Raw genomic sequence first — 16,566 nt, 5'->3', positions numbered from 1 at the left:
ATATGACATTTTTTTTAGGTCATGAAAAAAACCTTAAAGATCAAAGTCGAAAAAAAAAATAAATAAATGAAATTTCGGAGGCTCGAAAGTTATAGTGGAACTTTTTTTCCTGAGCTGAAAAATCGATGGAGCGATGTCGGTATACTTTCGTCCATACAAATCGACCCACCCTAATGCACATGCATAAAAAGGTCAAGGTTGACAACAAAATTAAGAAAAAATTCAGCGAAAGTTGAGAGCAATAACTATTTTCCTACTTTTACTTTTTGTGATTTACATATATATGTACATATCTGCTTAAATTAAGTTATTTTGCGATTTCAGTTGGAAGCAAATGTGTAATATGAAAACACAAAATGTGTAAACTGCAGATTCACCAACACTAAACCACTTCGTGCTTAACAGCTTTTTACCATCGTATAAAACGCTAAATTAAATTTTGAAACTTTTTCGATAACAAAGCTTATGCAATTCGCTACAAAATTGAAATTTTTTGGGTATACTTTTTGAGGTTAGCCCTTTTGGAGCATCGTTTTTTTCGTTTTATAATCGGTTAACTATTGATATCAAAACATTTTAGTTGAAATTTCGATTTATTTTCAGTTTTCAATCGATTTGTTATCGGCTTGCTTTCGAAGGGTTAAACATGTGTAATCGATTTTATATTGAAGTTTTATAGGTAAATGCCAAATCGACAACTTTTCAATATCAAATCTTTTTGATTGCAAAATCGATAACTTTTCGATAAAAAGTCCGTAATACGAAAACAAGTCTTTAAGTCTTTGGAAACAAATTGATATACTTGTGATCACATATCGATAAATTTTTGATAAACAAATTTTCGATAATACTCCGATGAGAAATTGGTAACATGTCGATTAATTTTCGATGATAAATTCAAAACCTATCTATAGCAAACGAGTAAAAGTTATCCCGTTGATCAAAAGTGGATTTAAATTAATTTAGTTTATTGCATTTAATTAAATTAAATTAAATTTGATTTTATTTTATTTCATTTTATTTTAAGCCATTTACTTTTATTTTATATATTTTATTTTTTTTTAGCAACTGATTATTATATGTAAATCTAACCAAATATTGTACAAAAATGCTAATCCCAATAAAACCCTTCAAGAAACAAATTTCAGCTCAAACCTGAATACCAAACAGCGTGCATTGTTTGTGCAAACACTTTATATATCACCATATATATTATTTCTAATTGCTGTTTTTATGTGCGGACCCATATCGTACAAACAAATTCCATTGCTGGCCCACCTTTATGGCGACATTTGGAAAAGGCGTCCACTTATATAGAACTAAGGCCCACTCCCTTTTAAAATACTCATTAACATATCATACAAACACATTCTAGAGTCACCTCTGGTCCACCTTTATGGCGATATCTCGAAAAGGCGTGCACCTATAGAACTATGGCCCACTCCCTTTTAAAATACTCTTTAATACCTTCCATTTGATACCCATGTCATACAAACACATTCCGGGGTTACCCTAGGTTCATTTTCCTACATGGTGATTTTCTCTTATTTTGTCTCCAAAGCTCTCAGCTGAGTATGTAATGATCGGTTACACCCGAACCTAGCCTTCTTTACTTGTTTGTTTTCGAGGTACTTTAATCGTATCTTCGGATATATTTGATTGAATTTCTAACTCACCATTTGCTAGTTTGAGCAACCGGTTTTTAAACTCATGGTCATTATTTGCTCCTATATTTTTGATTAATCGTCGAATTTTTACTTTTGCCCACAACGGTAATCGTTTTATACAATTTTCAATAATTGAAGTTCGGGTCGCACGGGAAAAACTTGTCTAAAATCACTTCCAAATACAAATATTTTTCACCCAAATGGCAAATTAACATTCATGATGTCTTTTAAAAGTTTGCATCTTTAGGAACCATAGATACTTGGGCCCAAATAAATAAATCGGTTTAAATACAAATTTAACAACTTACCACGTATGTATGTATTGTGACGAATATTAGCAACACTAAGGGATACTATCATCTCTAAGCAGATACTAAGCAGTTACTTGTACATTAACAAATTAGTCATTATTTCTACACATATGTACATACAAGCAGCGGGGAGATACGCACAATATATATCTGAGATACTCACAAAAGTATGCAATCATCAGCAGAGTAGTACACACATATACACGCGCATATGGCTATGCGAGAGGCCATAAACTTGCATCTGTGTTTTATAGCTGGTAACAAAGTAGTAAATTCTAGAAGAAGAAATGCCTAGAAGTATGCGAAATAGACAGCAGAGAGTATAAAAGGAGCGAAAGCTGAGTAAGCAGCAATCATTTTGATTTAAGCACGCTATTGGTTGTGAAGTTAAGTGTAATTGTGAAGTACTTTCAAATTAGTCTAATAAATTTCATTTATGGATATTGGAGTTATTTATTCAACAATTTAGCTAGATGAACGTTAGTAGAATGTGTAAAATAAGAGGAATTGCCCTAAATTGGTTGCAGTATGTATGTAGGTATTTAACTTAAATGGTATTCAAAGCTTCAAATCAAAAATCAACAGAAATCAGCTGTCGATCAATTAAAACGTACAGCACTGCCATCTAGCGTTATGTAGTGCAAATACAGTTGTGCCGGTAATGCAGTACACAATAGTGCCATAATACGAATAGAAAAATTTGTGTGCTCACAATCGTTTATTTTTAATAAATTATTTTAATAAAATACAGCTAAACAAAAGCACTACGACGAAAATTGCCCAAAGCTCACTAATAGCCCGAATCCCTATCTTAACAACCAAAACTTTATTTATAGATTTGGATCCCAAATAAGAGCGAAAAAGGTATCCGCACATAAAAACAGCAATTAGAAATAATATATATGATGATAATTTTTCCACAGATGTTCTACACTGATCCTGAAATAATACCAAGTACAACCAAAAGAGATCGAGCTGGTATCACTATGATTTCAATTTTAGTCCAAATCCCCAACAAATAAAAATGTTTACCAAAAAATCTCACACGTTTCCTCAAAAATTTTAAAAAGATTCTGAAAACTTGTAAACTCCTAACTAATCAACTCAAAACTCTTTACAAAGAAACGGGCTTCATTACTAAAATGAGACTTCAGGGTAAAATTCTAAAACAGCACTCCCAAAATTTAATGTAAACATTGCGCCATTGGGGCGGACAAGGAGACCGCTGTTTCTATTGTACCTTGCAATGCATTTTCTGCGAGGATGGAACTGTTGACAAATACATTCAGGACTTCTAATTTAACCGTAATTCGTTTAAAAACACAGCCAGGGAATAATATATGTTTTCATTTCCACATCGGTAGTTGTAGTCGCGTCAGAATAGCTCCTTTGTAATCTACCTATAGCTTACAGGGAGCTTATACCGCCTTGCTAACACTGATCCGATTCTATAAAATTATCTGAAATAATATTTCTTTTGATCGAATATTACTTTTATCACAAAATGAGTATGTTACGAATGGCATAGCATGACTCAATGGGTTAATGCTAAGTAAGCATCTTTTTTCCTGACATCCTTGTTCGCCCGCTCCAGAGAAATGTAACCTTTGCATACGAAAGCATCATTTTTTAGTTAGTGTCGCATTGTCAACACAGTTTTGTATGCAAAAACAGAAACAATCAAATAATATATTCGAAAATATATTTGACTAAATTTTGAGTTTATAGAGATATTATAATTCACTCACATCGACGTCACGCCATACGCTTTGTGGCACGACAGGAAAAACAGTGAACGCCAACAATGGCATTGTAGATTTTCAAACAAAGCGAAACCTTAGTAATTCAAGTTGGTTTGCCAAGTATTTGTGATTTCCTCGCATTTATTTACAAGTGTTGTGTTGAGCTAAAAAGCCGGGTTTGGATAACCGAGTTCTTTGAAGAACCATAGAGGAACCAAAATTAATTAGAATTTGGTTCTAAATTTGTGAAGACCAACACTTTATACGAAAGACTCGCAAAACGCGTTGAAACCCTTAATGTAAGGCGCGATAACCTCCGAAGAGATCTAAGGCGAGCTTCTCTTCCAATTTGCGTCGTGCTCCTCTTGATTTTCCCTACAAATTGGCCGGACGGGACCTACATGTTTTATGCCGACTCCGAACGGCATCTGCAAGGCAGATCAGTTTTCACTGAGAGCTTTTCATGGCAGAAATACACCCGGAGCGCTTGCCAAACACTGCCGAGGGGCGACCCCGCTTAGAAAAATTTTCTTATAATTGAAAAACATTATTTCTAAAATTTTGATGTTGCTTTGCCCGGGAGTTGAACCCAGGGCATACGGTGTGATAGGCGGAGCACGCTACCATCACACCACGGTGGCCGCCATATTAATGTAACATAAAAAACTTAAGAGAATGCTCTGCTCACATCTACTCAGAGATATAATGCGCCAAGTTATTATTATTATTGTACATAGGGAGTTCATAGAGACTACCGATTGGTGGCATCCTGAGTGTCATAAACATTTAATGTGGGTTAATTTTCATCAGTTTTTGAAGGAATGTAGAAAACCAGGCCTTTTATCAGCGATATTATTATGGCTTCTTTTAATCATATGTTGTTGTTGCTGTAGTCAATGTTTTGGGGGAATTGTAAGCAGCAGATATCCCTTTATTTGATATATATTTGGTATTCTTCGGAGCTAGCGTGGAACGTTTGCAAGTTATTATAATGTTGAGGAACTTTATTGATCAGCGCATCTCCTTGTTCCCTTAAGAACATTGGATTGTTAAGGCCGACTCTGCTAAAGGTGTTTACGTACAATCATACTTATAAAACAAAAAATTTTCCCCGCGTATGTGGGTTTGATAATTGAATAGAAGACGCTGTAAGGTCAAAAGCTACGTATGGCTCTTAAAAAACCACTTTAACCACGCCTAAATGTGTCCCTTAACCCTTAATCCTAAGCGCACCACAGCTACACCAACTTATTCAAACATATATCAGACCAACTGAGAAATTATTGAAAAATAATATAAATCAAAAAACTCTGCTAGTTTTAGTTATAAAAAGAACAAGTAAGGAAGGCTAAGTTTGGGTGTACCCGAACATTATACTCAGCTGAGAGGTTTGGAGACAAAATAAGGGAAAATCACCATTTAAAATGAACCTAGGGTAACCCTGGAATGTGTTTGTATGACATGTGTATCAAATGAAAGGTGTTAATGTGATTATTTAAAACGTAGTGGGCCTTAGTTCTATAGGTGGACGCCTTTTCGAGATATCGCAATAAGGGTGGACCAGGGGTGACTCTAGAATGTGGTTGTACGATATGGGTATCAAATTAAAAGTATTAATGAGGGTTTTAAAAGGGAGTGTTTTATATGTGAAGGCGTTTTCGAGATATCGACCAAAATGTGGACCAGGGTGACCGAGAACATCTTCTGTCGGGTACCGCTACTTTATTTATATATTAATACCACGAACAGTATTCCTGCCAAGATTCCAAGGGCTCTTGATTTCGCCCTGCAGAACTTTTTCATTTTCTTCTACTTAATATGGTAGGTGTCACACCCATTTTACAAAGTTTTTTCTAAAGTTATATTTTGCGTCAATAAACCAATCCAATTACCATGTTTCATCTCTTTTTTCATATTTGTTACAGAATTATGGCATTTTTGCATTTTTCGTAATTTTCGATATCGGAAAAGTGGGCGTGGTCATAGTCGGATTTGGGCCATATTTTATACCAAGATAAAGTGAGTTCAGATAAGTATGTGAACTAAGTTTAGTTAAGATATATCGTTTTTTGCGCAAGTTATCGTGTTAACGGCCGAGCGGAAGGACAGACGGTCGACTGTGTAAAAAACTTGGGCGCGGCTTCAACCGATTTCGCCCATTTTCACAGAAAACAGTTATCGTCATAGAATCTATGTCCCTACCAAATTTCGCAAGGATTGGTAAATTTTTGTTCGACTTATGGCATTAAAAGTATTCTAGACGAATTAAAAGGGCGGAGTTACGCCCATTTTGAAATTTTCTTTATTCTTTATATTTTGTTGCACCATATCATTACTGGAGTCGAATGTTGACATAATTTACTTTTATATTGTAAAGATATTTAATTTTTTGTTAAAATTTTACTTAAAAAAAAATTTTGTTTAAACGTGGGCGTTTTCGTCATCCGATTTCGTTAATTTTTATTTAGCACACATATAGTAATAGGAGTAACGTGCCTACCAAATTTCATCATGATATCTTCAACGACTGCCAAATTACAGCTTGCAAAACTTTTAAATTACCTTCTTTTAAAAGTGGGCGGTGCCACGTCCATTGTCCAAATTTTTTCTAATTTTATATTTTGCGTCATAAGGTCAACGCACCTACCATGTTTCATCGCTTTATCCGTCTTTGGTAATGAATTATCGCACTTTTTCGGTTTTTCGAAATTGTCGATATCGAATAAGTGGGCGTGGTTGTAATGCGATTTCGTTCATTTTAAATAGCGATCTGAGATGAGCGCCCAGGAACCTACATACCAAATTTCCTCAAGATACCTCAAAATTTACTCAAGTTATCGTGTGTACAGACGGACGAACAGACGGACGGACGGACGGACATGGCTAAATGAATTTCTTTTTTCACCCAGATCATTTTGGTATATAGAAGTCTATATCTATCTCGATTAGTTTATGCCGTTACGGATTACCGTTATGCGAACAAAGTTAATATACTCTGTGAGCTCTGCTCAGCTGAGTATAAAAAGTCACGATAACGTGTAGATCCGATTATTTCAATGCTGGAAATCCTACAACACCAACATCAGTCAAGTTACCTCAACTTACCTTCTCTTTCCGGCACACTTTTGCCAGCATATCTCACTTTTTACAAGTGACTGTAAATTTGTTTGTCGTGAGTTTTGTTGGCGTGTGGCAGAAGGAGTTTAGCAGCAATTGGCAAATATTTCTTCGCCACTTCACAAGTCAAATTCTTTTGCGGTTTTCACTTGCTATTGCTGTTTTGTTGTTGTTTAGCTTGCTTATGTGTAACTATTTTCTTCATGTTTATTGACTTAGTTTTTCGAAATGTTCCATCAAAATGGGTTAGTAAAACTTTTTGCTTTACACCTGAGGCGAAAGGGTGTAAACAACTTTCACTACAATTTTCAATTTCCACAAATCTTTAATGCCTTTTGGAGCTTTTCAAAGCTAACAATTTGAGCAATTTGTTTTTCTGCACGCACTATGAACTTTGGAGCAATCAGTAAAGTTGCAAATTTCTTATTTATTGGCAATTAAGCCATAAGTTGGTTTTTATGCGAAAATGGGTACTCATTCCTTAGGGAATTTTGATTGATTTGCTGTTTAACGACGTATTTTATTGCATTTCACGGAAACTGTAAAACGAGTGCATTGAGTATTGAGCTGTAAAAATCTATTAGCCAGTCTTGCGCTACGACTGCCTCAAAAACGATTGAAGCTCACCGAGTCTGTTCGTTTATCTCTTCTGTATGATCTGTATGGCAGATCTACCAGTTTCATCTCGTCCATCAAGCTTTAACTAAGAGGCGGTAAAGTCTGCATTTCAAATTGGTAGTATGAAAAAAAGTAGTGACGGAAAAGTTTGATGTACATAATTAGTATGAGCGATTAGTTAAGATAGCAGTAAAATATGTTAGTAGCAGTGGTAAAAAAATTTTAAAATAAAAATAGTAGTAGTATCAAAAAAGTAGTATGCACTAATTTTTGAGCTAAATTTTTTGAAATAAATAGGAAGAAAATTTTAAAAAATAGTAGTGAACAAGTAGTGAAGATATAACTAGTAGTAATAATTTATCACTATCATGAACGTTACAGTCTATAGGACAAGAACCTAAGAGCTACAAAGCACTAGCCAACTCATTCACGACCCTACAGTAGCAGTTTCGGAAAAGGTAGTGGTAGTTGCAAAAATGGCAGCTACGGATTTAAAAGTGATAGCACCGAAAAAGTGCTAGCAGTAAAAAAGTACTAGAAATTTGAAATAGTTAAAAGTGGTAACTGTAGTAAAAAAATAGTGGTAGTATTAAAAAAATTGCAGTAGAAATAGTAGTCGAAAAAAATTGTAGTGATGATGTACTACTTGTTTTCTACTATTTCTTAAACATAGTTCAGACTATGAAATTAGTAGTACGAAAGTATCAGTAGGTGCACAAACTTTTAAGTACAAAAAATTTATACACATGGCACACATTCTATAGCAACCCATAAAAAATAAAATAAATGTAAGGCGCGATAACCTCTAAAGAGATCTAAAACGAGCTTCTCTTCCAATTTACGTCGTGCTCCCTTTTAATTTTTCCTACAAATTGGCGGGATGGGACCTACTTGTTTAATGCCGAGTCCGAACGGCATCTGCCAGGCAGATGAGTTTTCACTGAGAGCTTTTCATGGCAGAAATACACTCGTAGTGCTTGCCAAACACTGCGGAGGGCCGACCCCGCTTAGAAAAATGTTCTTCTAATTGAAAAAACTTGTTTCTAAAGTTTTTGATGTTGCTTTTTTTGGTGCAAAAACCCAGAATCTTCGTTGTGGTAGGCGGAGCACGTTACAATCACACCACGGCGGCTGCCATTATTCACTTATTACGCACCCAACAAAGTCTACAATTTGCTTTATTCAAAATTAAATTGTCTGCCAAGTAAATTTGAAATTTTCTTTTATGTAACAAATTAAAAACGCAATATCCGCTTTTTGTAAACAAATTTGTTATCTAATCCTAAAGTAGAGTAAAGCTCTGCTTAAGCTTGGAAATTTCAAAGCGATCACATTTAATATTAGATAGCACAAATGTATGTATGTATGCACATAAGCTCAGGCTTTATCACAACCAAATATTCTAAGTTCACTGAAAGGCTTTATGTACTTTTAGAAATTTAGATCTGCTCTTCTTTGTACGTACATATATAAACATAAATATCCACCCAGTCACCACAGCTTTTCAGTGCTGCTCTCACAAGCTCACCCCTTCTTCCATTCATTCCTGCGTTTTCACTTCTAATTTCTAAACTTTCACCTGAAGCTTTTTTCTGTGTTTCTTATTTGTTATATTTTTTTTATTTGTCCAAAAATATGTAGAACTTCTGCTCCGTCATCTCACCAGCCATTTCCGCTTTACGATTATCAGACAGGTAGCAAACAGCAACAATACTTTCATGCAGGCACTTTTACTTCCTCTGCAACTTTTTCGTTCCTGTTTGTCTATTTAGCTTTGCTTCATGTGCTTGTGTGCGAAATTTGTTTGTCTCTTTGTTCGTTTGTTTGATTGTTTGCTATTTTGTTGCTTGTTAGTGTGACTAACACGAAACTTTTTTTTTTTTTTGTGTGGGTACTTACGTACTACTTTTCTAACTTTTGTCGTTCTTCCTTAACTATGCAATTGTTCGTGGCAAGGTCCTTTCATGTTTTTTGCTCATGTTGTTGGTATTGTAGCGCAAATTCCAACACAAAAGTTGTATTCGTAAATTTAAGTGAAATTCGTGCTGCATAACGATGACATTTTAAAGACTTTGAGTACTACCTTTTAGCATGTGGTACTTAAAGGAGAAGTTAAGCGGATCTTATGTGGGTGAAAATTTTATATGGTCAAACGAAAACTTGAGAAATGCGAAATTGAATATTTTATTTTATTGTGGTTCGAGGATTATATAAACCGATGGCTTTAAGAAAAACGGCAGGATTAGAGGGGAAGTATATTCAAGGGATCTGGACTTCGAACTCTCTTTCACGTTAACTGATCACTGTAGTGTCTTCTAGGCCGAAGTATTAGCCATCATGAAAGCCGTAGTTTGGATATGAGCACTATAGTATATCCAGCCAAGCAGCCTTTAAACCTCTGAGCTTTTACTCTGTCTATTTTGAGCTAACATTACACTGTCGACGATATCTTCAATAGAACAGTGCACACCTCACATGGGCCCTGGAACACGGGAATATTGATGAAAGCTAATGCTAAATTGTATATTGACCATCAAGCCACCTAAAGATGGCTACAAGCCCCAAAGTATCAGACATCTAAGTAAAGCTGGCCAAAATGTGATCTTAAGAGATCACGTCACGTTTACACCCTAATTAGGGATACAATTTTGACACTTTTAGGAGTACTAGTTGGACACTGCCATATTACTAGACATGCACAAAGGCTAGGAGTACGCTATAGTCCATGCGCCAGGAGTTGTAAAGACGATAAAGGAAGGAAACAGTGGATCACCTCATTTGCAAATAGCCATCGTTAAGTGGCGCCAGAAAACACTGTGCGAGACCTCCCTTTCTGGATAATGCACGCTAGGTTATTAAGTGTGCCATCAAGTAGTTAGTGCTCTTAATAGGTCCTGTTGAGGTTAGGTTTACTATTTTTTATCGAAATAAGGTAGGTTATTCAAAAAAGAATTCAGTGCCGCTACGGTTTCACCATATTCTATTTGGCGGCCAGCGCGATGTGGTGGTAGTGTGCTCCGCCTACCTCACCAAAAGTCGTGGGTTCAAGTCCCAGGCAAATCAACACCGAAAATTGTGAAAAACAATTGTCGTCCCACGGCAGTGAATTGGCGAACACAATAGTTGTTTTCCTGGCATGCATGAGCTTCCCAGTGAAAATTTATTTTCTTCTCAGATGCCGTTCATAGGCGGCATAAAACAGGTAGGCCCCGTTCCGCCAGTGCGAAGAGGAGCTCGGCCTAAATCTCTTGGGAGGTAAATCGCAAAATGTATTTACATATTTTTTTCCTTTATTCCATTTAAAATTTTCCCATTCTTTCATTTCATTTTCCGCAGAACTCTTTATATTGTCACGGATATTAGCATCACTAAGCTATACCATCACTAAGGCCATGCTAAGCAGTGTTTACGTCAATAATCAAATCATGTATACACATATATAAGGCAGCCGAGATATGTCACACACAGATGCATTTACTTATACGCCTATGTGTGTGCGAGAGACTGTAAACTACAAAATCACATATATCTGAGAGACGCTGAAAAGTAGAAAATTGTAAACAAGTAGAAACTATATGAGAACTATAAGCACTCGAAATAGTTGGTAAGTTCTGGAAATAGAAGATCCTAGATGTATGCAGCGTAAACTATAAAAGCGGCACAAGCGAGTAAAAAGTAATTCAGTTTGAGTTGAGCTATCCATCAGTTATTGATTAAGCACGCGATCTGGCGGCCAATAGTAGAGTTTCATTTGAGTTATCAATCAGTTTGGTTATTAAGCCAGCGAGTAGCAAAGTATAAGTGTTATTGTGAAGTACTTTGATAAAGGCCATTTTTCCATTATTCAATATTGGAGTTTTTTATTCAACAGTTTAGTGATACGAACTCAGCAGAGGATTGCAAATAAGAGGATTTGCAAGTAAATTCGTTACAATATTATTTTCCTCACTGAAAGCACAGCACAAAAAATTTTTTTGATGGATATAATCATAGGAACGGCCTTTTTCAAAATAAATGCCGCTGGTCATTGAATGCGATCTGTATAGATAAAGGCTATGTATAACAAAGCAAAAACAGTTGGCAACGAATTGAGGGAAAAAAAATCTGTGAAAAATGTTATTTTTGCAAATCACGCCATAAGGCAATTCTGCTACAAAGCTAAACGGCTGGAATGCTGCAGCGTGTGGCCAACAAAGTATTTCCTGCCCTAATGTGCTCTTCCTTTTTTCCACAGACTTAGCTTAGGTTATTGACTTTGGTAGGCTTTTTGTCTTCACTCCCATTTTTTCCGCTGCGTTGCATCTATTTTTTCCTGCTATTGGGATGCCACTGATTTCCAATGAAATTCTTTTATTTGCCAGAAGAAAATTGAGTTCAACTCATTTGCTGTAAAGTTGCTTTGCTATAAAGTTGCTTTGCTCTATCTTTGTTGATTTTCAGATCTTAATGTACACAAATGGCTATGATATACCATGTGAACTTTTCAACAACCACACTCGTTTTAAACTTATTAAAGTTTGTATGTGGTCGAAGCTTAATTAAGACCTAATAACACATTTGCTTGATTGATTGCATGGAAAGTTTGATGAAAATTGTTTTTTAACCATACGCGCCACATGCTTAGATTCGAGTGGAGGTTGGTAACAGCATATGAGAATAACAACACAGTGCAACAAAAATTTATATTTTTCTTGCACAGAGTAACCGTAGCATATTTCAGGAAATGTACATCGTAGAAATCAGTTTCGCTTATTTCGGTTACTTACAGTCCAGCAGGTTCGAGTTATTTTTTTTTTTAAACGGTTTTATTTAGCTTTACTTGACAGGCAGGCCACACGGCCGCATGGCCGCATGCACGACCGTTGTGAACGAATTTTGTAACTGAAATTTAAGTAACTTCCCGATAAGCTACAAGCTTGAAACTAGGAATATAGTTCAGAACCTGATGACAATGCAATAATAAGACAATGCAATAATAAGTATTTGTGGTCCGATTTGGCACATATTTGGAACCCATAATACATACAAGAATAAAAAGCGACCGATGAAAAAAAATCGCCGCTAGGTGGAGCAAGGATCGAGATATTCACAAAAATCGTATTTGTGGTCCGATTTGGTCCATATTTGGAACACATAATACATACATAAATAGAAAGCGACCTATGATGCCCGATTTGCCGATTTGGAACAAATACTGCATACAGTCCGGAGAAGTGACATCAAAATATTTTTGAGTTGGAGGAGGGACAAGCATACGTGGCGCAGAGTCGAGTAAGGTCTTTGGAAGGATTATGTATTGAGGACTTAGATTGTAACAATTTGTCAGGAAAGAGACCGTGTAATAATGAGTCACTAAATGACCTAAAAATAATGAGAAATAATAGACAATTAAATAAAGACTAAAAACTTGAAAATAAAATAATTAAAAAAAAATTTTAAGTTAAACAGCTTTATTGAAAACAATACTTACATGAAGTAATAATAATACGAAAAGCTAGAAAATAATTAGGTAGGTCCTAGGTACTAGTCATCACACTCGTTAACAATCTAGGGCGTTGATCAGACAATTAAATAAAAGCGTTGGACGCGTCATATTTCTATTGATAGTCATAAGTAAAACCAACTGAACCTTAATCAGGTTATGCTACGCCTCACATTTTTAGAAATTTCACGCGCCTAATGCTTTTATATAATTGTCTGATCAACGCCCTAGATTGACGAGGAGTGTGATGACTAGTACTTAGGACCTACCTAATTATTTTCTATCTTTTCGTATTATTATTACTTCATGTAGGTATTGTTTTCAATAAAACTGTTTAACTTAAAAATTATTTTTTTAATTATTTTATTTTTATTTGCATTTAAGGATTAAACGGGCGCAAGGAGTCTTTCGTCCAATTGCAACAAATCTAGAAAAGTTACAACTTTGGTCTCCTATAACATATTTCTCTCTGTACAAAACTTAACAATTCTTTGGAGCACTTAAACTCTCCACCGTTAGCTCTTCCGTATTTTATTTACTCCAGAAGTGAAAATGCCTAGTAAATCTTTAGCAACAAGTTGCAGCAACACGTAGCAATTACCTGATGCTTTCGGGAAAATGAGAACAAGTGGTAGAAAGAGAAAGTATGGAATTTTCCACTGTTAGTTTCAAATGATACTTGTTATATAATGACCAATATTCACCAATTGAGCCAGAATTGCTTCACACATATTATAACTCTCCGCCGTTCAGTCGTTTTCGAGACAGCAGCGAATAAACACTGCGTATGGCTGACGAAAAAACGTGAGAAATATTATGATTTGGAAACGCAACTGATAAGGTGGCCTTTCTGTAATTAACTCATGGTCTAAAGATATTTGGGTGGATTTTTACCTTTTTGGATTTGCTGTAGGTTATCAGTATGACTTTTTTTTTATTATTTTAGAAGTTTAGCAGTTTCATTCAGGACTGACTTTTCTGAACCAAAACAAGCATACAACTGCTGCTCTGCAAAAAATTACTTTATTATTCTGATATGATGTTTTAAGCGACTGATTGATTGCCACTATTGCGCTATTTTTCTTGTGTAGCCGCTTTGAAAAGCCAAGTTTCATCTGCATTAGCATGTAAAAATATCGGTTACCCCTCGAAGCGCTTACAACTTGATGAATAATGGGATTTGGGAATGTTTCAGCATATTTTTGAATCAAGAATCAAATTTTACAAAATTTTCTTTAATGAATGTACGTTGACATTTTAATTTTAATTTCCTGCTGGGACGCTTATGCTCTCGCTGCCACTAAAGCACTCACATTTAAATTTAGTTACTGACTAACTAACAACGATACAAGACGTATGCACGCATGTTTCTTAACACTCAAAAATTATTTGTAAATATAAATGCAACAATCTTATTTTATTGCTCGATACTAATAAAAAATGAAAACAAAATATATTCATAACATTAAACATGAGCGTTTGTCTGTAAAATACATATATTTTGAATTGCTTGTTCAGTGACTACTAAACGAAAGAAAAAAGTAATGTGCGTAAAGTGAGCGCAAAAAATTATTTCACTAGCAGACGACCACTGCTCTAAACCAGTGACAGTAGAGAGAGTGAAAGTAGGAATATTCAGCCAATTTGCCGACAGAACAAAACGTGCTCTATATTTTTTTTTTCTCATATACTGATAAAGAGAAGTCAAACTTTGGTAATGTTATGGCGGAACTACATAAGGTGGCAGCACGGTAACATATATACAACCATAAAAAAAATTATATGAACTTTGTTTTTGTAAATCGATGGACCAATCTCATATTAAAGAAGTACCAATCAACTGATTTCTGGCCGTCACTTGGTTCTAGTTTCGTCATAGCTAGCGCATTGGCGATGTCGCAAAAAGGAACATAATGCATTTACCGAGGCGAATCCGGTCCAAGTTAGTTTTATTGTTTGTTCTTGCGATTTTCCTGACAAAATTTACCACAGAAATAAGACAATTCAACAAAATAAATTTATTTTTATTATTTTTTTTTTGATATGATGCCTGTACGGCGATCTGGGTTGAGTTTGCTTTGTTATCACCTTATAAAGCTTCGCCTTGGTACTTGTTTAAGGGACTTAAACTATGAGTTTTTTTCTTTCGTTTGTTTCACAAGCGCTGAAATTCTCATCCGTCTTATGAAATATTCTAAAGACATAGTTTTAGTTTTTAATTTAAAATGGAGGTTCTTCGAGTAGAAGATGGGGTGCCAATACCTCAGAGCCCAGTGCTCGCCTCCACATCACATTTTGAAAGGGGTCTTCAAATAGAAGATGAGGTGGCTCATTAGAGCGAAACCTCAGAGTTCTCTATGCTCGCCCCAAATTAAATACATTTAAGAGGTTCTTCGAGTAGAAGATGGGGTGCCAATACCTCAGAGCCCAGTGCTCGCCTCCACATCACATTTTTAAAGGGGCCTTCAAATAGAAGATGAGGTGGCTCATTAGAGCGAAACCTCAGAGTTCCCTATGCTCGCCCCAAATTAAATAAATAAAGATGTATCGGTGCTTAGCATCATCCGGTGTTTTAAATACACCATAAACTAAATACATGAAAATAAAATACAGTCCATTAAAATAATAATTTATAAAATAAAAAAAATTATAAATTAAAAAAAAAGAAATGCTTGGTTGCAGTGGGCTTTGAACCCGCAACCCCAAACGTTTGAGTCGGGTACGTCATCCACGACTCATACGCCTACAAGCACATCAAATTGCTCCGTTATAGCTCACATTAAACTGCTCGCCCTTAACTGCCCCACGCTTAGCTAGTACTTAATCTGGATCAGGGCGAATTCAGTATATTTATGTATAGATTCGCTTTACCTTGGATAGATGGAATTAGGACAGACAGATGCTAACATCAGTGGTGTTACACAATTTTAAATAACCAATTCATGCAGAATTCAAAGCAAAACATTTTACTTATATCACTGCCCTCGTGTAACAGAAAGAAAATCGCGTAGAAAACCCGTTGATTTTAATGAGTCTAAATTTATGACGGTGAGTGTAATTAAAGTTTTGTTACATCGTCAAAAGGTAAGAGGAGATTTGAAACTGCAATATTCGTATTTGATGTATAAAAATGTCCATGAAATCCAACAAAAAAAAAAATGTATCTTAAATTTCGCATCAGACGTTTTTGCCCACAATCTTCTCCAACAACACCCCACGCACAATCTTTATTATCTATATGCCCGCACTTGATCTAACGCACTAAAAATGGATGCTGACCCATACTCGCCACTCGATTTTCAATACCGAATACCAGAGTTTCATAGTAGATATTCCGGCAACTTGTAAAAGAAAGAAGAGCGTCGCTGCCGACTTACTTAGCAAACTTTGGCCGCAATAAAATTATTACGAGTGCATTTTAATTGGAAATTCATGAACGGCATCGCACGAAAATTGCGCCAATACAAAAATCAATGGAACGTACCCAACTATAGAGCGGGTGAAAGCTGTTTTAAGTTAATGCACGAGTGACTACTCGAATGAGGCAACCAATGAAGAGGAAGAAGATTAAAGTGCATACTGAAAATTGTTGAGGAATTAAATAGTGAATTTAGTGAATGAAGATGTTT

The 16,566-nt window shown here is 35.5% G+C and overlaps 1 protein-coding gene across 10 annotated transcripts in view; it reads left to right on the top strand.

Annotated features, from left to right (window-relative positions):
• The window catches only part of Fili (Fish-lips), a 603,882-nt gene that overhangs the window by 511,882 nt on the left and 75,434 nt on the right, over nt 1–16,566 (top strand). For 2 of the 10 annotated variants that reach the window (XM_067770547.1, XM_067770546.1), the window contains one exon: nt 5,646–5,739. The exons of 7 other annotated variants lie outside the window; for them this stretch is intronic. The gene's annotated coding sequence lies outside the window, so the exon portion shown is untranslated. Of the gene's footprint in view, nt 1–5,645; nt 5,740–10,969; nt 11,060–16,566 lie in introns of those variants that run through there. One more of the 10 variants, XM_067770554.1, reaches the window with a different exon arrangement.

This window comes from Eurosta solidaginis, chromosome 3 (assembly GCF_040869045.1).
Source record: "Eurosta solidaginis isolate ZX-2024a chromosome 3, ASM4086904v1, whole genome shotgun sequence".
In the NCBI taxonomy this organism is placed as follows: Eukaryota; Metazoa; Arthropoda; class Insecta; order Diptera; family Tephritidae; genus Eurosta; species Eurosta solidaginis.
The sequence above is the reverse complement of the archived record's forward strand: the minus strand, read 5'-3'. Positions and strand labels throughout refer to the sequence as shown.